This window comes from Labeo rohita, chromosome 14 (assembly GCF_022985175.1).
Source record: "Labeo rohita strain BAU-BD-2019 chromosome 14, IGBB_LRoh.1.0, whole genome shotgun sequence".
Taxonomy (NCBI): Eukaryota; Metazoa; Chordata; class Actinopteri; order Cypriniformes; family Cyprinidae; genus Labeo; species Labeo rohita.
In genome coordinates this window covers 816,406-839,379 of record NC_066882.1, presented here as the reverse complement: position 1 = coordinate 839,379, position 22,974 = coordinate 816,406, and positions in this window count along the sequence as shown.

The following is a 22,974-nucleotide window of genomic DNA, read 5'->3' as shown; positions in this document are numbered from 1 at the left end:
CTTACAAATTTCATAAATCACTAAAAAACATGTTCTTCCATCAGAATACACAGATACTTCTTAATGAGAAAGATACTCTTTGCAGCAGTTACAACATCTTCCAGCATCGAGTTTTTGGCTCATGATTTGATGAAGCTGCCAAAAGTTCAGATCGTTTGCACACAAAACTGGATTTAAAAGCCAAATGATGTTTTTTACAGATTTGAGCGTCTCCTGTGCATTTGAGAGTCTTTCTAAAACAGACCTACAAACCTAAACATCTACAGAACAAAAGTTACGGGCACAAAAATCTATTTTTAGAGGAAACATAATGTGTGTGTGTGTGTGTGTGTGTGTGTTTCCTGCAGCTGCTGTCCAGATGAGTTTCAAAAGTTCCTCTGCAGGTTCATCTCTCTCTCTCTCTCTCTTTCTGTTCTTCATCATAATCATGTCAGAGAGGATTGTGGGATATAAAGGAACAGAAAGGCAAATATTTGAGCAGATTCTGCATGTGTTTATCAGCAGATGTTTGGAGGATCTGCTCCGCTCGGCTCCTAAACTCTTCTGACAAACACGTCCAGCGCTGCACTCCTCTGATTGTGAGGACGAGCCTCTAGATGGCGCCGATTACAAATGAACTCACAATCAACAATTTAATATGAGCTAATATCAACAGCCAGCACTGACATTCACTGTCACTCTCATTCAGAGGCGTTTGTGTGTAGTTCAATGGTCTCAGATGAGTTTTGTCCACCTTTTGCTTTAGTTTCTTTCATGTCTCACTTCAAAGAACAATCACTAATCCATTCCCGCTTTATGATTATTAAACACAAACATATGCAGAACATATTTCACATGGCATTCAGAAGCCTTTCATGTATCTCTCTCTGTCTGTCTCTCTCTCTCTCTCTCACACACACACACACACACACACACACACACACACACACACACACGGTGCTGTACTGCCATCTCATGGCTCATAGTAGAACTAAATTACACAGGGTTCATACAGATACTGCAAAAATAAATACTAGGATTTTCAAGGATTTCAATCAGAGATCTCACTTATCAAACAATGTCTTCTCTTTCAAATTGTAAAAAAAAGATAAACAGGTAAATAAAAAAACACTAATAAAAAAAAGGCTGATCTGAAACAAACGATTCACAACACCTGCTTCAAAGTCCCGAACTGAATCAAATGATTTGTGATCGACGCTCTGAATCCCGATCTGAATTATGATTCACAAACCAGAATTTCAGATCAGGACGTGGAGCACAAATCATTTTATTTACATTGAGACTTCAAATCACGTATCGCAAACCATTTGATTTGAATCATTCAATTTGTGAAATGATTTACAAACCTGTTCTGATCCAAATCAAATGATTCGCAATACACGCCTCGAAGTCCTGATATGAATCAACTGATTTGTGATTCGCGATCTGATTGGAGCACTTCAAAACAGGGAATCATTTTGCGATGCAACGGTTTAATTTGAAAATGAATGGCTCTTTTAATTTGATCTGGTTTTTGCTAGTGAATCGCTTGAAATGAATGATCAAACCCACGTGTTTGAATCAATCAGGAGTGATTCCAGTGTAAATGAATCAGTTGATTTGGTTAATCTGTTCTACTTTTCATGTCTTCAGCTATTTTTACACAAAATTGTCAGTACTACTACTGTCTTAGCTCGCTAGATATTAATTGAAGTAAGCGAAAAAAGGTATGGTGTTTTTGAAAAGAAAATATGTGCTTATTGAAATAATAAAACAGAAGCAATTTAAACTACTTAAGGCACTTTAAGCACCTTGTATGAACCTTGATTATAGCAGAACTGACACTGGTTTGATTGTGATTTATAATGATTTTTGTATCTCAAACTGTATACAAAGTTTCTAACACTGTCAGAAATTCATCTGAGGATACGATTTATCACAAATGGAATTGATCGACCATTGATCAACATGTTAAACTAAAAAAACTCCAGTGAAAAAGTGATCTAGTCTGAATGAGGAGAGAAATCTGCACAGATCAAGCATCGTATACAAGCCAAAGCAGCTGTATTAAAAGCAAACGCCGGTAAAGGGTGTCTGCTGCAGTACTGTGTTTGTCCAGCAGGTGTCCGTGTTTTACCTCACATCATCCATCAGTGTTCAGTGTGTCGACAGTCTGTTCAGACGCTCCGTGGATGTTTCTTTATGATCTTCGGGATGATCAGGACTCCTGCAGAGGAAAGAGAATGTCCTCAAACATCTGCTGTCCAAACCAAACATTTCACATCTCTCATCTGTTCAGATTCAGACTGCGGTACACTGAAAACATTCCCTGTGGAAAACCGGAACAACCCGACAGTTCCGATCAGAGTTTCACTGAGACTAGTTTTCATTTACATTTATAACAATTACATTTCAGCTGAAATTTTAGTAAATATGTTGTTTTCGTTAGCATTTCCACCCTATATATATATATATATATATATATATATATATATATATATATTTAAGTTTTTGTTATTTTAGTTAAAAAGTTGAACTAGTAAAACTTTAATAAGATTACGTGTTTTGTGAACGCAGTTTGTTCATGTCTGCATGAATTCAGGATCAATGACATGTTCCTACCAATATCCAGCCACTACTATATTGTCCCTAACAATAATTTTGATTTAACAATTACATATATTTGTATGTAACTGAACGTAGCTGAAGTGTTTCAAACTTACGAGCACAGTTGAGTTTAATGATGTGGTTTACCCTCTTTAACTTCATGTTCAGCTATTTTGTGTCAAAATTATTTCAAATATAGTAAATTAAGCTACAAACTCGATTGTAATGCACAATGTTTCCATCTAACATTTTTGAGGTGCAGCTCGTCATTTTAATATATTTTCACTAGATAGCAGTAAACCGGTTAGGTTACCTCACCTCAATATGTTAGTGGATTTGGATGTCTTTGACGTGGAAAGCAGTTATCCTCGGAATTAAAACATGGATATTTATTTGTAAACATCATCCTTGTTTCGCTTATTTGAGATAATCTCATACAACTAGCGAGCAAAGCAAGTAATACTGACAACGCCGTGTAAACACGACTGAAGACGCGAAAAGCGGAGGAACAGACCAAACCAATCAATAGAGAGTCAGAGTCATTTACACCGGAACCGAGCCGACTGATTCAAACGAGTCATTCATTTTCGAATTTCGACATCGCTTGTAATGTTTTAAAAAGCAGTGATGGGTTAGGACACTCCGTCACAAAATGATTCACGTTTCGAAGTGCTCCAATGGGAGCGCGTATCGCGAATCATTTGATTTAGATCGGAACATCGGAGCGGGTTCGTGATTCTCTGATTCAGATCGGACCTTCTCGAATCATTTCGCGAACTGACTGATTTGCGATCCGTGCTCCAAAATCTGATCTGATATGGTTCGCGAATCATTTGATTTAGATCGGAACTTCGGACAATCATTTGATTCAGATCGGAACTGAGGAGCGGGTTCGCGAATCATTTGATTGACATCGGACCTTATGAGCGTATTCGCGAATCATTTCACGAATTGAATGATTCGCGATCCGGGCTCCGAAATTCCGATCTGAAATGATGGTTCGCGAATCATTTGATTCAGTTCGGAACTTCAGAGCGGATTCGCGAATCATTTAATTCACATCGGAACTTCAGAGCGGATTCGCGAATCATTTGATTCAGATCGGAACTTCGGAGCGGGTTCGCGAATCATTTGATTCACATCGGAACTTCAGAGCGGATTCGCGAATCATTTCACGAATTGAATGATTCGCGATCCGGGCTCCGAAATCACGATCTGAAATGATGGTTCGCAAATCGCGGATCATTTGATTAAGATCGGAACGAAGGACAATCATTTGAAGATCGAAAGTTCGGAGCGGGTTTGTGAATCATTTGATTCAGATCGGAACTTCAGAGCGGGTTCGCGAATCATTTGATTCACATCGGACTTTATGAGCGTGTTCGCGAATCATTTCACGAATTGAATGATTCGCGATCCGTGCTCCGAAATCACGATCTGATATGATGGTTCGCGAATCGCGAATCATTTCATTTAGATCGGAACTTCGGAGAATCATTTGATTCAGATCGGAACTTCGGAGCGGGCTCGCGAATCATTTGATTCAAATCCTAAATTCAGAGCGGGTTCGCGAATTATTTACTTTAGATAGGGATTTTTCGCAATTCTTTTTTTCTGATTTATTTTTTATTAGACATTACAAAACATCAAACTATTAAGGTAGTACAATTATTAAAACAAAACAAAGAAAAAAGTACACACAAATACAAATCCCTTAATAAAATTTACCATGGTTTTACTATAGTAAAAGTGTACTAGTATTTTTTTTATAACCACAGTTCTACTACAAATACCATGGTTAATCTGTGTTTAGTGTAGCAGAACCATGGTTAATTTGTGGTTGACATAGTTGAACTACTAACCATTTCATAACTAACTTTTTCTAATCTGATCAAAATGTCTCTGTGTGGTTCATTGGCAAACAAGTGAATGAATCTTCCTCAGAAGAGACAAAAACAGCAACTTCAGTGTCTGACATATATTATAATCATGTCCATTTGTGAAATGTGGATGAGCTCATGAATCTGTTGTTTGATCTCTTCATATTTAAGGAGAAAAATTAAACCTACACCCTTGGGAGTAAGACACAGTTTGACTGTACAGAGCCCATCATTTATCAGAAGACTGCAGTCTCTCTCTCGCATGTATTGATGTGTATGATCTGATCTTTGAGTCAGCAGAAGCTCCTCACAGCTGAGAAAATGAAGTTGTGTTCAGAGCAAAATTAAATTGAACTGAATGAAACTGATGTGAACTGAGTTTATATGTCTGAACCTGAATTTCCATCAAACTGACAGTTCATAATCACATCATCCATCAGAGAGACGCTGAACGGTCATGTGTGACTGTAATATATGGGGTGTGATTTAAATACATGAATATGCTAATGAGATGCATTAGTATGCAAAGAGTGAATGTCAAGGATTTAACGCATTAAAACAAAAGAAAAAGCTGCAGATCATTGAACATTATTAATAACACTTGATGACTGTAAATACTCTCTCTGGGTTTTATTGTGCAATATGATGCCGCTCGTCTGTATAATGAATATCTGCATCATACTGTGAATCAGAACAATATGACAAACACAGATTCATCAGTCAGACCGACTGTTCATCAGGATGCAGATGTGAGCTGATGTGTGTGTGTGTGTGTGTGTGTGTGTGTGTCTGGGGGCTGATGGGTAAAAGCACCCGCTTTTGTTATCAGTGTGTTTGTGTGTGTGTGTCTGAATGAGAGGCAGCAGGTCAAGGGCGTCTGTATTCAACTCATCTCATACACACTGAGAGCGTCTGTCATTGAGGAGTGTGTGTGTGTGTCATGAGCTCTCAAGGCCAAAATCACTGTTATTATGTGACATTCATGGTGAATCTCCTGAAAATGTTACACATTCACCTCAAAATCACTTCATGGGTTTTAGCACGACTGACATGTTTTTTCTTTGTGATGTTATTTTCATATGCTTTAAAATATAAAAATCTTAATGCATTTAGCACTTTTATCCACAATTACACAAGTATTATACATATAATAGTTTTTAATAATTATGTCATTTTTTATTTTATATATTTATAATGTGTTTATTTATTATCAATGTTGAACTTGTTTTCATTTTTTGGTATTCTTTGATGGATAAAATAAAAAAAAAAAAAAAAAAAAAAAAAAAAAGGACAGCATTTATTTAAAATAGAAATATTTTGTAACAATACACACTACCATTTAAAAGTTTCTGAAAGAAATTAATACTTTTATTTTGCAAGGACGTGTTAAATTGATCAAAAGTGCCAGTAAAGACATTTACGTTACAAAAGATACAAAAGATTTCTACATATTTTTATTTGATTCAGATCAGAACTTTGGAACGCAGATTACGAATCATTTGACTCAAATCGTAACTTTGGAGCGGATTCACAAATCACTTGATTTAAATTGGGACTTCGGATTTTTTGTGATTCTTTTTTGTGATTTTTTTTTACAGAGTACAAAACATCAAAACATTAAGGCAGTACAGTTATAAACAAAAAAAGAAAAAGTACACACAAATAGAAATCTCTTAAGAAAATAAACTGTGGTTTTACTATAGTAAAAGTGTAGTAACTGTTTTTATTTTTTATTTTTGTATAACTACAGTTTTACTACAAATATGGTTAAACTATATTTAGTGTAGCAGAGCTATAGTTAATTTGTGGTTGACATGGTTTAACTACTAACCATTTTGTAAGTAACTTTCTTATCTGAGCAAAATGTCTCTGTGTGGTTCATTGGCAAACAAGTGAATGAATCTTCCTCAGGAGAGTGGCAAAAATAAATGCTGTTCTTTTGAACTTTCTATTTCTCTGTCAATCCTGAAAAATAAAATGTATAATGGTTTCCACAAAAATAATAATCAGAAATGTTTGTTGAGCAGCAAATCAGCATATGAGAATGATTTCTGAAGGATCATGTGACACTGAAGACTGGAGTAATGATGCTGAAAATTCAGCTGCGCATCACAGAAATAAATTACAGCTTAACAGAGATTCACATAGAAAACAGCTGTTTTACATTATAATAATATTTCAGGTTTTATAGTATATTTGGTTTAATAAATGCAGACCTGATGAGCAAAAGGGATGTCTTTAAAAAAAACTTTATAAAGTACTATTTAAAAACGTGTATATATATAATTTATTTTTTAAGTCACTAGGAAACTCATATTAGAATAACAACCACCCAAAAGCTGAAGAAACCCATCTGAAGGCCATGTGTATCTCAAACACACAGACACACACATTCAGAGGGTTTTATAGGTTTTGGATTTGTGTTGTACAGAGAGAGAAACTCGTTATTAAAATGTTCAGAGCAAATAAACAGCAGCTTGAGCCGAACAGAACCAGAATGTGGGTCGATCTCTTTCTCCTGGAGCGACCCGAGTGTGTGTGTGTGTGTGTGTGTGTGTGTGTGTGTGTGTGTGTGTGTGTGATGGAAAGTTTAACAGGCTCATATGGCAGTCATTACTGCACAGTTAAACACGTGACACTGATGCCTCTAGTGTTCACTAGTGAAACTACACACACACACACACACACACACACAAACCAGGCTTTTGTTTCCAGCTTCATGTTTTACAGCACCAGTCAACTTTACTTAGTAGCCTTCACCAAGTTAGCCATCACCAGTACTAGTTCTGATAGTAATTTGATAAAACATTCACATGCAAATGCTAAACAATCTTTAAAATCACAAAAATCCCTAAACTTTTGTCTCTCTGTCATTTAGTATGAAGTGTTGTAATGTTTTTGCACTGCTGGATTTTCCCTTTGTTTTTCCTTCATTTCCATGGATTCCCGTCGGCAGAATGACTCACTGAATCCGGACACTGATCTCAGATCATCAGATTTTCCTTCATCTGTCCGAGTCTCAGAACAACCTACAGAAACACAGAAATGACAATATTAATTTCAATCTTAGAAAGTTTTTAATGTCTATATAGTTTTTGTCATTTATTTCAATTATCGCAACATTCAGTTACATTAAAAATGAAGTCAAATCAAACATGCATTTTTCCCCACACAGTAAAAACAGTAATAATTACTTCCATCCCTCACATGTGTTACACAGACGCTCATTTTCACAGAAATATTCTTCCATTAGCAGATAAAACAACATTCGCGCACACAAACAAACATCTGGAGAGGAATTTCACATGGTGAACGACGCTCAGATCATTTCACTGCATGCAGCTTTCATTTACACCCGTATTCTACGGTATTCTTCATTTGGATTCAATTTTGTAATGCAACTTTTTCATTTTTCTATCCTTCCTTACTTTCATAGGCCTGTGTAACTGTCTGACGTGAAGCTGTGTGTGTGTGTGTGTGTGATCTGTCCAGATCTGTGCAACTCACAGCAGCAGCACACGAGTGTGTTAGAGACGCACCGATGGCCTCCGTCCAACACCTCCAACCATCTGACTGGAAAAACAACTAAGAGACTTTAGTAGGTCAAACACACACACACAATTTTTTCATTAATCAAAATAAAGCTGAAAATAAACAAAACAAAAAAATTAACAATAGAAAATATTGTAATATAATATTAGAAAATAATATTAGAATATTAAAGTCCCCCTGTAGTGAAAACCATAAAGTTTTATGTTGTTTATTTGTGGTGTTTTTAATATGCTTTTAGACAAACCATGTGCCAGTCCATTAATCAACACTATTGCTGAGTATTTTCTCCTTAAAACTGTAGTTTCCTAAAGGCTGTCCCAGTAATGCGGTTTGAAACAGCCCCCCCCTTTTTTTTTTTTTTTTTTTTTAAATCGGTCATTATCCATGTTTCTGCATTATATCGTGTTTACTAGAGTTCAGTTAGTGGATCACGGGGAGAAGGGTATAACTGCAGCCTGGAGATCTCCAAATGGGGGCGGGAACTCCAAAATAGGGTGTGGCTTCCTTCCATTGACAGACAGGCACGACACGCATGTGTAAATTTTTCCCCTGATCCACTTAAGTGCAAACTCTGCCCCACAGCTGATTGTAAAGGGTTTATTGGTTGTGTCAATCACAGTGCTGATTTCCTACACTATGCTTCAACAAGGCTAATCCCTAACCTTAACCAGTGAAATTGACTGCACAGTTTCTTAAAACAAAGCGATAGAGTAAAACCTTTCCCCTGTGCTGTGAAGGCTCGCGGGAGAGCTTGCGGGTGATTCCCGTTTATATCATTAAGCAGAGGTTCTAACTCCAGTCTGAGCACCACTGGCCACAAGCTTTGGGCTCTGCTCTCAGTGAGCATATTTCTTTATGTAGCGTATTTAGCTTTATTTTAAAACAAACAGAAACAATGTTTAATTTATAAAGTTTTATTTTGAAACGCAAGTCAATAACAATTGGCTGAAGCCAGAGCCAATGGTGAAAGTCTTTGCGTGACGAGACCCCGCCCCATTTCAGAGGTTCTGCCCACTTTTGGAGATCTCCGGTCTGTCTGCAGTTATACATACTTGGGATCGGGAGCTCTGGCTGGTGTGACTGTGTGGGGGCGGGGCTCATTTGCATATTCATATATGCACATATAGTAAATGAGGCAAGGGTGGTAGAGTTACATTCAAGCTGTTTTAAGGGATGAGAAAATTATTTTCACAAGAAAAAACATTTAAATATGTCATTTTGATGATCAAAGATCAGTTTTAAGAGATAAAAAAAACTGACTACAGGGGGACTTTAAAAATATAAATAAGCAGAAGTATTAGATATATAAAAATTAGATTAGAAAATTTTATTTTAGCTAGTTGCCAAAGCAAAAATTACACAAAAATGTAGATAAAGAACATTTAATGTCTAAAGAACCTTTCTGTTTCACAAAAGGTTGTTTTTGGTGAAAGAAGGCTCTTAGGATTATAAAAAGGTAAGCAAGAGATCTTCTTTAAAGAGCCTTTGACTGAATGGTTCTTTGTGGGACCAAAAATGGACCTTTCAAAGCTCCTTTATTTTTAAGAGTTTATGAAAGATGTTGTAAAAAAATAAATTACGAAAACTATATTGACATTTAAAAACAAAAAGCTAATGAAAATGACAAAAACACAACAAAATACCAACGATTTACCTAAATTATATTAGAAAAAAAAAAAAACTAATACTGAAATAACCCTGTGGGTTAACATGCCATTCAGTGGGTTTGTGTTCCTCACGTTCCTGGTGTGGTTTTGTAAATCCGATCCAGTCCAGTCTTCGGCTCCGGTTTCAGGCGTCCTGTGGGGTCGTCAGGGTCCCGTTTCCTCCGGCCGCTGCACAGGGGGCCGGCAAACATCTGGAACATCCATCTGACGGGGAACCGCTGACGTTCCTCACTGACGCAGACGGACCTCAGATATCAGACCGCCATCTGTGAACTCCACAAACATCTCAACAAACCTGCGCAGGATTTCATCACACTCCACATTCCTTCATTATTGTGTTAAAGGAAAGTTTAGCCTCTAAATGATCGTCCTGTCATCGTTTATTCACCCTAACGTCGTTCCAAACCCATATTTGTTCTTTTGTGGAAAACAACAAGTATATTTTGAGGAAAGTCCTGCTCATAGTTTGTCCAGAGCGAAGGAGGACTGGAGCTTTTAAGCTTCAAAACAAGATGATAAAGAATGAGTCGTCCGTATGACACGTGCATTAAGTCTTCTGTAGTCATCAGACAGAATCTCTTTTGAGATGAAACTTTTTTTATAAATCAGTACATTCATTTCAGTAGTCTGACTTTATGAATGTTTAACGTCTCTATTTAGAAGATTTAGAACATGAAGATGAATAAATACTGATGAACTGTTAAGTTTTGCATAAAATACAAGATTTTTAAGTGTAATCCAGGTAACATTTAGAACATTTTCTGTAATTAAAATCATGTAATCATTATCAGATGAAAAACTTTAGCAACAAACTAAAGTTGAATACGTATTAAAATGTTGTAAATAAATAAAGAAAAATTTTCTATGGAAACTTGTTTCTGCCACTGAATAAAAAATAAAATAATTGCATTATAATAATATGGTAATTGTGACTTTTCCTTTCACAATTCTTACTTTTTTTTTTTATCATAACAGTAGTACAGTAGTACAGGAGTTTACACGTAGTAGTTCTGGCTTTTTCCTCAGAATTGTAAGATATAAACTTGCAACTGTTAGAAAATAGTCTTTTCTTCCTCAGAATTAGACTTAAGTTCAAGTTTAAAATTTCACAACTCTGAGAAAAGAAATAAGAATTGTTAAAAAAAAAAAAGAAGCCGCCTGAATTGTGAGTTGATATCTTTCTTTATTTTTTGCAGTTATGATTTTGTATCATGCAGTTTTGATTTTTTATTCAGTGGCAGAAACAGGCTTGCATATATTTAAGTCTTTTTACTTCAAAATTGTTTAACATTGTAACATTGAATGTTTATTTCAATGTTACTTGCTGTTTCTTTGTAATCGTTTGTAAACCTACTACCAAAATGTAAGTGAAAAATGTTTCAAAGTACATCCTACACCACATTTTCAGTGTAGACTATATTAGCTGAATTTTATTACATACGGTTTTTGAAGAGATTTTAATAAATAATACTGAATTATGATTAAAAGACCATTAACAGTTTTTGCTCTTCTTTTGACACTTTGTGTTGCTCTGCTGATGAAGATGAGGGTCTGTTCCTGCGTCTTCATCGTCCCGCAGCAGGAGGGCAGAAGGTCAGAATGACTCTTCTGCTCTCGTCTGATGGGAATCTGACATGACAAGCTGAGGAGGAGAAAATTCCCCACGAGAGTCAATCCTGAATCCCTGATCAATGAACCAGAGCTAAACAACACGTGTGTGTGTGTGTGTGTGTGCGCAAATGAAGCAGACGGGTTATTGATTGTCTCCTTCATGAGGATGACGGGACGCTCCAGGGACGAACTGACAGGTTTCTTCAGAGGAACAAAAGCCATCAGAACGTGTGGCATTCATTGACCTCGTGAGAAATGAGTGATGCTGAGAGACTGATGAAGAAGCACTGAAGACTCACAGATCAGAACCTGAACAACAGGACAGAATAACAAACTATGAGTCAGAGTTATAAAATAACGTAATGTTCAAGTAAGAATAACTGCAGCAGTATTTCCAGAAAAACACTTACCGGACTGAAGCGATAATCATTTTGTAGAAACATCAGTGAGTGTCAAATCTGATCATCAGGATCTTTTGAGGAAGGTTTGTTTCCAGAAGGGTCACTTTCACTGTTCCTTAGTGGAGGAATGATCTTCACAAGCCTCCAAAACATCTCACATCTTTTGAGGAATGTTTATTTGTTCATCTCTCAATCATCATTGGATTGCATTGCATTATATGTTTGGATCATTTCAATCTCATCTTACTAAGACATATTACTGGAGATACAGACCACTGATATTTTATGTCAGTATCTGCTCTACTGTTATAAAGATTGATTTTCATTACAAGCATCAGAATCTCATCATACAGGGTTCAACGCACCCCCTAAGAAAGAAACATGTTTTTCACTGTGCCCAAAGTATATAATTGCAATAAAAAATTATGTACATTTGTATTGAACATTTTATGGAGCAACAGATTTTGTGTGAACATAAATCATACAAGTCGTTTATTTTGTTTAAAAATCTCATAAATATATGAGGTGGCAAGGGCGGGGGCTTTTACCCCACACAGCATTGATACAAATACTTTAGCTAAAATAATTAGCTTTTTTTTTTTTTTTTTGAATAATATATAAGTTAATACTTGTTCAAAACAATCACTTTAGCAAAGTTTGTACTATTTTCTGTGTATTTTGATAAATAAAATAATTATGTTTTGGTCAATAAATATACAGTCATTAAAATGTGTTAATATAAAACATATTTTAAAATACAGAAACAAAACCATTTTAAAATGTAAAGATTCTGAAAGCATATATGTGATACATATTATATGATATAATTAATAGCATGTTTTAAATTTGATGGTTTCATGGTGATTATCTCTAAGATGGACACCCAACATAATATATGATATTTACCATCTGAATCTAACAATGTCAACAAATGGAAAAAAAAAACAGCATTCTGTTAATTATCATGTTAATTATTGTGCCTTTTAGCCCCAACAGCAGGGCCACTTCTTACCCCAAATACCATACTTTTACATATTCTTTCACTATTTAAAAACTGCTGCTTTAATTATCTTAAACAAAACTGAAAATCATTAAGAAGACCTTTGCCTCAAGATATATTGCATAATTGTAGAGCTTCTCATTTGCTACTTAAATCTACAACATTTTTAAAAACATCAAAACTTAGATCCAGTAAGCACAGAATCAACTTTGCATGTGTTTACATCAAGGATCAGACAAATTTGCACGTGTATCTTGAAAAGCGGACGTTTTGGAAAGTGTTACGCCACATTTTCTGCCATCTAGTGGTTTAGACGAAGCACCTGCAGCAAATTCTTCTTTTTTTTCTCAGTTTGTGTCTCTTAACAAAATTTATCTGTTTTTCCTCCATATTCTCACTATATCACACTATACGAGCCATAAAAACCTGATGGATCAATATGATATAAAACATATGCAACTTTTTTATTTCAGTTTCAATAAACTGTTCCACTGAAAAGCATTTTTAAGCCTAAATTACTCACTAAAGTATGATTATTATTATTATTATTATTTATTAAAAAGGTGTTTTTTTTATTTTTTCATAAAATGACAAAAAAAACAACTGAATTGTTGATCGATCAGAACAAAACGTGAAAACTCATCACTGCTCTCTCCTACTGCTTATGCAAAACATGACATTTAGAGATGACACACACACACACACACACACACACATGCAGTATATGAGGTGCTGAGTGTTTTAGGTAACAGGAAGTAGGTGGGTCTTTTGTCCTGTTTTAAGTCACTTCCTGTCCTTACAGCGACTGACACACAGAGAATGTGCTGATTTATTCTTTACTCCCTAGAACAGACATTTCTCGTCTAAAGCAGCTCTTTGTCCATCAGATGAAAGTACGATCATAAATAAAAACAGAGAGCATCTATCCATCTGTCCTCTGCTTTCATGAAGGAGCACACGTATAATCACGTCTCTTCTGTGACTTCAGACGCTCTTTTATGATCTTGCTCTCATGATAAGCGTCTTTGAGCGTGTTTGTGTTCGGGCGAGTGCAGACTCATCACACGTGAGTTCAACAGACGCAGGTGTTTATAAAGAGAATCACATCACAGGCCAACAAGAAATCAAACCCAACTTTGACTCATTGACTCTTACTGTCAATCGTTCATCAGTGCTGATGTTTGTCGTCAGAATCTTTCATCAGAATGTAATACCTCTGAAACACACACTTTACAGTGTTTTCACCTGATGAAATGTCTTATTCTCTGACATCAAACACAGATTCATCCACATCCAAATTATGCATCAGAGACTTTGTTAAAGGGACAGTTCACCCAAAATGGAACATTTGTGACTCTGGACCACAAAACCAGCCATAAGTGTCAACTTTCCATTGATGTATGGTTTGCTAGGACAGGACAATATTTGGCCGAGATACAACTATTTAAAATTCGGAAATCTGAGGGTGCAAAAAACAAAAAAACAAATGAAAATATTGAGAAAATCGCCTTTAAAGTTGTCCAAATGAAGTTCTCGGCAATGCATATTAATAATCAATAATCAAAATATCACAGTTTTGATATATTTACAGTAGGAAATTTACAAAATATCTTAAAAGAACATGATTTTTACTTAATATCCTAATAATTTCTGGCATAAAAGAAAAATCAATAATTTTGACCCATACAGTGTATTGTTGGCTATTGCTACAAATATATCTGTGCTACTTAAGACTGGTTTTGTGGTCCGGGGTCACATTTTGTCATCATTTACTCCTCCTCAAGTTGTTTCAAACCTGTATGAGTTTCTTTCATCTCTTGAAAATGAAAGAAAATATTTTGAAGAATGTTGGCAACCAAACAATTGCTGGTAGCCACTGACTTCCATAATATGGAAAATACCATGTAAGTCAATGGCTACCGTCAACTGTTTGGTACCCGACATCACCTACAGAAGTTAACCACCCTTTTGTTAAAAAATATAATGTTTTTCATTATGAGAAGCCTTGAATATCTCTTGAATATGTCAGCAACTTTATATTTTATGCAAACGTTTTTTTTTTTTTTTTTTTTTTGAGCAATATTTAAAGATGTGATTTATGATATTATGCTTTTCTTAAATGCATATTTTTGTAAACATCTTTTTCTTTTTTTGTTTTCCCCCAATGTAATTCTTTCATATTTGACATATGATTGTGCCCTCTCTGGTAATATAATTTAATGTTCTGAAATAAAATAAAATAAAATAAAATAAAAGATAAAACAACACATTTTCTCATCCCCTCACAGTGATGGAATAAGAAAGACAAAAAACAGATATTATTATATCTGAATAGCAGAAAAATAAATGTGGTAAAGTCTGTCAAACCTGTTCAGTCTGTTTATTTCTCATGGTGATGCAGCACCTCATGGAAACATGATTTCACAGCAGACGTCACATCAGCGTTGTGTTGGTTTACGAACGTTGAGCTCAGTGTGACAAAACACAGCGATCTGGGAGAAAAATGAGAGAGATGCTTCATCTCATAAACACACAAAGAGCAGGACATTGTTAATCTGTGAAACACAGGTCAGTCTGTCTGCTCGTCATTCTGCGTAACAGCAACACTGATATGATTGTGATCAGTTTTAACACCTGTCTGTTTCCTCTCCCATAATGCCCTGCAGCCTGACAACAGCTGAAATCTCTCAGAGAGCCATTTATATGGTAATACACACACACATACACAGATGTTGATCGAACACTGAAAGCTGAAGGAGCTCCAATTAACACAGTGACATAAATTCAACACACACACACCAGTCAATCTGAGCCACTCCTCCCCCTCACACACACACAGTGCTGTTATAAAGCCGCTGTCCTTGAATGAACCTCAATCATTAGTCACACACACACACACAGAGACTCATTTCTCTTCTCTTGAGGTTAATATAGCACATGTGAAGGAAACAAATCAATGAATGTTTTCAGCTTGTGTGTCTCAGGTCTGAACAAATGCTTAAAAAAAGTAGTAAATAAATAAATAAATAACTATATAACCAGGCATATTTACAGTAGGAATGCAAACGAAGGGATATTTATTATTTGTGTCATATTTACTATATTTAATATAGGGTAAAGTCAGCTGAAATGGGCTATCAGATCAGGTAAAATGGGATAAATAAGGGTGTAGCATCATATCTCTTTAAATGTTTACAGTCAGTCATAACAACTGATGCTACATTGTTGCTTCGACAATTGTTGACATGACAATTTTGATTATTCTGAGTTTTACAGAGTTATGTGAAGTTTGTCAGAGAAACTGTAAGGCAAGTGAGCCTGACATAGCAACTTTCATTCATCACTAATAAGGGTACTTAAATAATTATAAGTAAGCTTACTAACAAAGCAAATGTTTATGAACAATGTTTTGACATTGACACTTTCAAATAAAAAAAAGTTTCAGCTAAAATGGGCTCCATACACAAACAGAAATTGAGGGTGAAAATAGACTTATAGGCCTAGATATGTATACATACTAAATCTTAACTTCTTTTTTAAATTTTTTTTTTTTACATTTTTAATGTCCTTTTTTTTTTTTAAATTGCATTACAGACAGTATGGCAGGAGGACAAGCAAAGAAAGGAAACAGAAACAAAGAGAAGAGAAAGGGAAAGAAAAGAAAGACATTAATGCACAGAAACACACACCTATACAACATAATCGGTTCATTATTTTGCATTGTTTAATGAAATATTTGTTCAAATTTCTAATTAAAGAAATATATTTATGGTGTTGTTTTTACGCCGCACTAAAGACAATAGTGTCAGTTTACTGTTAAAAATAAAAGGATTTCAGTCGAAATTACCTGTTGGTTCTGTTTTTACATTGGCCCATTTTACCTGAATTTTGTGGTTCAAGGAGGTACCTGCTGATACTATAACTCAGAATTTTAAAACAACTGTACTTCACATTAAAAAAAAAAAAAAAAAAAAAAATATATAAGAGACCCATGCTAATTTATAAAAATGTCATTAGATCTCATGCACAGCTTATCTGATGGCCCATCGTAGCTGGCTTCACCCTAATTATATTTTATATAATAGTTCTGTTACATAATAGAACTAATGTATAATAGTTCTGATTCATTTCAGTGTTTGATATTAAAGACATTTGTTGTTAATGTTGGCAGATGGGTAATTGTGTGTTGTCACACTGTGACCAAACCAGATGAGGAGCGCTGATTTAGGAAACAAGCCACAATGGCAGTAAAATGACACATTTGGCTTCTCTCACACACACTCGAGGTCTGACCCTGCGTGACCTCTGACCTGTGCATTCGGCAGGGTCATGGTCTGTCTTAGCGCTTAACGATTACAGTAATGAATGCAGACAGACGTATGTGGATGTGTTCGACCGGCAGGTGTTTGTCTTTATTAGTCTGGGAACATTTATATCTGGAGAGATTAAACTGTGAAAATAAGATTAGATTATACAATACATTCACGTAATTTCTTAGGTTATTGTATGTACACTACCGCTCAAAAGTTTGGGATCAGTAAGTCTTGTAATGTTTTTTAAAGAAGTCTCTTATGCTCTTTAAAGGCTGCATTTATTTGATAAAAAAAACATTAAAAAAAACAGTAATATTGCAAAATGTTATTACAATATAAAATAATGGTTTTTATTTTAATATACTCTAAAGTATAATTTATTCCTGTGATGCAAAGCTGAATTTTCATCCGCTGTTACTCCAGTCTTAAGTGTCACATGATCCTTCAGAAATCATTCTAATATGCGGATTTATTAGTAGAATTATATAGAATTGTGCTGCTATTTTTTTTTGGAACCTGTGATTCTTTTTTTTCAGGATTCTTTGGTAAATATGTTAAAAAGAACAGCATTGTGATATTACAACAATGTAATATCACTTTTTATTAAATTTAACACATCCATGGTGAATAAAAGTATTAATTTCTTTCAGAAAAATAAATAAAAATGTACTGACCCCAAACTTTTGAACAGTAGTGTATATTGTTAGAAAACCTTTCTATTTTAAATAAATGTTCTTCTTATGATTGTGCATAATTCTGAACTGAAATAGAATTAAGGAAAGTAAACAGCACACAGTATTGCAATTTGAATTAAATTAATTGTGGTTAAATAAATTCCTCTTCCTTTAATTAATTCAAATGAAAATTCAGTTTCCTAATTAAAAACAGAAATTCACACTCTTGGATTGCAAGGTGCCAGTTCTTTTTGCACAACACTGTTGGTCTGCAGATGTAAAGCTAATGGAGGTTAGAGTCACATGACCACGTGACACATCATGCCATCTATAAATTATTCAGTGCTCTATTGTGTCACACCTGTGTACTGCAGACACACACACACACACACACACACACACACACTAACAGTCACCCCTCCTCACTCAACAGCACAATCAAGAGACGCTTGAAAACATCAGGAAACTTAAACACACCCACCTTTGTGTCTGAGAATTTTTCACAGACTGTGTGTGTGTGTGTGTGTGTGTGTGTGTGTGTGTGTGTGTATGTGTGTGTGTGTGTGTATACACACTGACTACAGGAAGTTCCAGTAACTGTAAGTTCTGCTCCATGAGACTATAATTCGCCGACATTAGAGACGTGTCCTCAGTTCAACTCTGAACACATGCTCACACACACAAAGAGAGTTCAAGAAATCCTGCAAAGGCATCCAAAACACTGCCATAGCAAACACACACACACAGCTGTTGATACAGAGATTCCCAGAGTTCAGCACACACAGTGACTATCTGACCGTTACCGCTGACAGCTTTACTGATCACTGAATTAGTTTCTCTCCATCCATCTGTCCATTAACACGAGAGCTTGTCCCTCTACAGAAGCACTAATAGAGATATTTTTTCAGTGGTTTTTAACACTTTGGCTGTGTCAGGAAAGAAATGTGAAATAAATGTACATTAATTTAATGAAATCACATGTTTCGAGTAAAACGAGGTGTCGACACATCACATTATATTGTGGAAAAAATGGAAAAATTTTGGAAATAATAAATCATGTTATCAGCCTCCAATCATTTATTCATGTTTTTCTTATTTTGTATTTTCAGTTTTCATTTTAGTTTTTTTGTAACTTCGTGTTTTTGTCATTTTTATTAGTTTTTCCATTCTTTCTGTGTATTACCATTTAAGTTTCATTAAATAAGTTCACTTTTAGTTTTTATTTCCTATTAGTAATTTTAGTTTGTTAACTTGAACTTCTTACAGTTACTGTGATATTTTAGTATTATTGAGATACTATTATCGTTTTTATTATGATTTTGATTTAGTTTTTATTTTTATATTTTGTTTTCATTTAAATTTTAGTTACATTTTTAGTATTTTTTTGTATTTTTTTTTTTTTTATTTTTTTTTTTTTTTAAATGTGCAGTTTTATACATTTTTCGGTTTTAGTTATTTTAGTAATTTTATGTTTTTGTCATTTTTATTCGTTTTTCATTCTTTCTATATATTACTATTTAAGTTTCATTGATTATGTTTAGTTTTAGTTTTTATTTCGTATTAGTAATTTTAGTTCTTTAACGAACTTATTTCACTTACAGTGATATTTTGGTATTATTGAGATACTATTATAGGTTTTATTAAGATTTTGATTCAGTTTTTATTTTTATATTTTGTTTTCATTTAAATTTGAGTTACATTTTTAGTAATTTTGTGTATTTTTGTAATTTCTATTAGTTTTTTTTTTTAAATATGCAGTTTTATAATTTTTTTTTTCAGTTTCAGTTTTAGTTATTTTAGTAATTATGTGTTTTTGTAGTTTTTTATTAGCTCTCCATTCTTCCTATATATTACTATTTAAGTTTCATTGAATAAGTTCAGTTTTAGTTTTTATTAGTTTTATCAGTAATTTTAGTGCTTCAACTTGAACTTCTTTTAGTTACTGTAATATTTTAGTATTATTGAGATACTATTAGTTTTTATTAAGATTTTCATTTACATTTTAGTTAAAGTTTTAGTAATTTTGTTGTGTATTTTTGTAATTTTTAAGTTTTTTTTGTAATGTGCAGTTTTTATAAGATTTTCAGTTTTGGTTAGGTACATCAAGTTAAACTAAATGGTAAAACTAATAAATGAATTAATTAAAATAAAATAAATAAAAATACACATTTAAATATAACTATAAAAATAAAATAAAATAAAAATAATAAAATAAATAATGTTTCTTTTTTCCTACATTTCATTTTATTTCAATTAACATTTCATTTTATTTGAAGTATCAAATTTTCTCGTTAAATTTTTTTCTCACATAATATTTATATTTTCTATTTTTTCAGTTAACAAAATTATTTTTAATAGTTTTAGTTAATGATAACAACCCAGACAGACATCAATCATTTAAAAAAAAAAAGAGAGAGAAGTCCTGCACATCATTAAATCTGAGTGAACGCAGGACGAGAGGTTTTCGCAGTGCGCTGCTGCGGTTTATTACGTGGCCCAGCGTCACGTAGCCCATAAATCTGTCGGGTCAGCGTAACGGGAAACATTTAGACATGACTCGGTTAAAAGTTTGAGGTTTGAGCTGCAGCCCCTCAACCTACGGCTGCCACGTGCAGCTCAGGACGCGGCTGTGTAATTACGGCGCTCACCGCAGGACGAACGATGGAAAGACTGAGGAAAGCTGGAGTAATACCAGCGTCTGCTGCTGCACATCAACTCACTGCTTCACTGCTGTCAGATTCTTAGAGTTCTCAAGGGCTTTATGCTTTCTAAGGGCCACAAACAAACCCTTAAAGAGACAGTCCATCCAGAAACAAACATTCTGTCAACATTCACTAAACAAGACATTTCAAGAAATGACCACTTAATGAAAGTCAATGGGTTCAAATATTGTTTGGCTATTCAAAATAACTTTTACAACCCTTTGAAATCTTTACAGATAATAAACAGATGAATATTGGACTCCTGGTTTCTACAAACCAAAAAGTTAAAGGAACACAATAAAACCAGTCATTAAATCCTGAACCATATGAATCTCTTTCTTACTTTTCTTCTGTGAACACAAAAACTGTTTAGCATCATGTTTACAGTGCTTATCGCCATACAGTAAAAGCGGAACAAAAGCATGAAAAAAACATACTTTGTATAAGTCAGGTGCCTCATTCCAAGTCCTATGAAATCATATGACAGCTTTGTGTCAGAAAGATAAAAATAAAGTTCTCCATTGTAAATCTAACCCTGCGATGCAGGTTCAATTCGAGACGTGTCTCAACAGGTTTGACGTCGACTGTCAAACATCACCGGTTCTTTCGTGATGTCGGCCAAAACTGGGCCAGGTTTGACCTGAACGCAAGCGCGAATGAGATTTGAGAGCTATCCTGCCTACACAAAGCTATTTAAAGCAAAGTACTTTTTTAGAAAGCCACAGTCCCCTTCTTGTTCACTGTATGGATGAACAGCTTAGACACTGTGTGATATTTCTGTGTTTCAAAGAAGAAAAATTCTAAGTACTGTATTACACTTTGGGTTCATGGTTTGGATACCTGTGTAATTCTTTACCTAGAAGCGTGAAGAACCGGATGCAGAATCAGCTTTTCTCGGTCTTATCATTCGGACTCTGAAAACACAAGATACTTCATGTGTGAAAACTGTCTGAGATATCGCTGGCTCCTTTCTGTATGAGATCTAGTCTGAGATACAGGGAAAAAACATCAACACAATGCATTTTTGTCATGGTGTCTACAGGCCGTGTGTCGAATCAGAACACAGTGTCCGTATCTGAATAGTGTGCAACTTACAGTCAGAGTTATCAAAGAAATTACAAACATAGAAAACAGAGAAATTATTTAAAGGAAAGACACTACAGGTAAATAGGATAAAAATTTGTATCTATTAGATCCCACCATACTCGCACCAGCTGATGAATTGTTTTTCACCACAAATGTTCTGAAATGTTATGTTTAAATATGCAAATATGGCATAATTAACTACAAAAAAATAAAAATAAAAATAAAAAACTTCAGAATATTAAGTTTGGTGCAAGTGCTGCTGATGTGGACAAACAACCTTTGAAATCTACAGACTTAACAGATTAAGTGCAATAAAATGCATTTTAATTTACAGACAATTTACTCACCCCCTTGTCATACAAGATGTTCATGTCTTTCTTTCTTCAAGGGTTACTAAACCCCAAAATGTAAATTTTGTCATTAATCACTTACCCCCATGTCGTTCCAAACCCGTAAAAGCTTCGTTCGTCTTCGGAAACCCAATTTAAGATATTTTGAATGAAAACCGGGAGGCTTGAGACTGTCCCATTGACTGACAAGAAAATACCACTGTCAAGACCCACAATAGTATGAAAGGCGTCGTCAAAATCTGCCATCAGTGGTTCAATCTGAATTTTATGAAGCAACGAGAATAGAATACTTTTTGTATTGTTTGCGTCCAGCGGATGAAACGAATTGTTGAATAAAGAACATTGCTTCATAAAATTCAGATTGAACCACTGATGGCAGATTTTGACGACGCCTTTCATACTATTGTGGGTCTTGACAGTGGTATTTATTTGGCAGTCAATGGGACGGTCTCAAGCCTCCCGGTTTTCATTCAAAATATCTTAAATTGTGTTCCTAAAACGAACGAAGCTTTTACGGGTTTGGAAGACACGGGGGTAAGTGATAAATGGCAAAATTTTCATCTTGGGGTGGAGTAACTCTTTCAGTCATAAATAAATTGTTTTTTGAGGAAAACATTTCAGGAATGTTTGCAAGTTTGAACTTCCAAAATGCAGCTTAAATGCAGCTTCAAAGGGCTCTAAATTAAAATCTAAAGAAGGGTCTTATCTAGCGAAATCGGTTATTTTCTAATAATAATAAAAATTACAATTTATATCCCTTTTAACCTCAAATGCTCATCTTGTCTAGCTCTGCGATGCGCATGCATACTCTGTGCATTCTGGTTCAAGACAGTTAGGCAATGTCTCAAAACTCCCATCTCATTTTCTCCTCCAACTTTAAAATCATCCTACATCGTTGCAGAAGTACCGACCCACTGATTCCAAAGTGAACATGCAAAGATCAAACGGCCTTTACAAAAAAAAAGGTAAAACAGTGATGTAGGATGATTCTGAATTTGGAGGAAAAAATGAGATGGGAGTTTTGAGACAATCCCTAACTGTTATGAACCAGAGTGCACTCATGTGCTCATGTATATTGCAGAGGTAGACAAGATTAGCATTTGTGTATAAACATTAATTTATTTAAGAAAATTACTAATCGTTTTGCTAGAT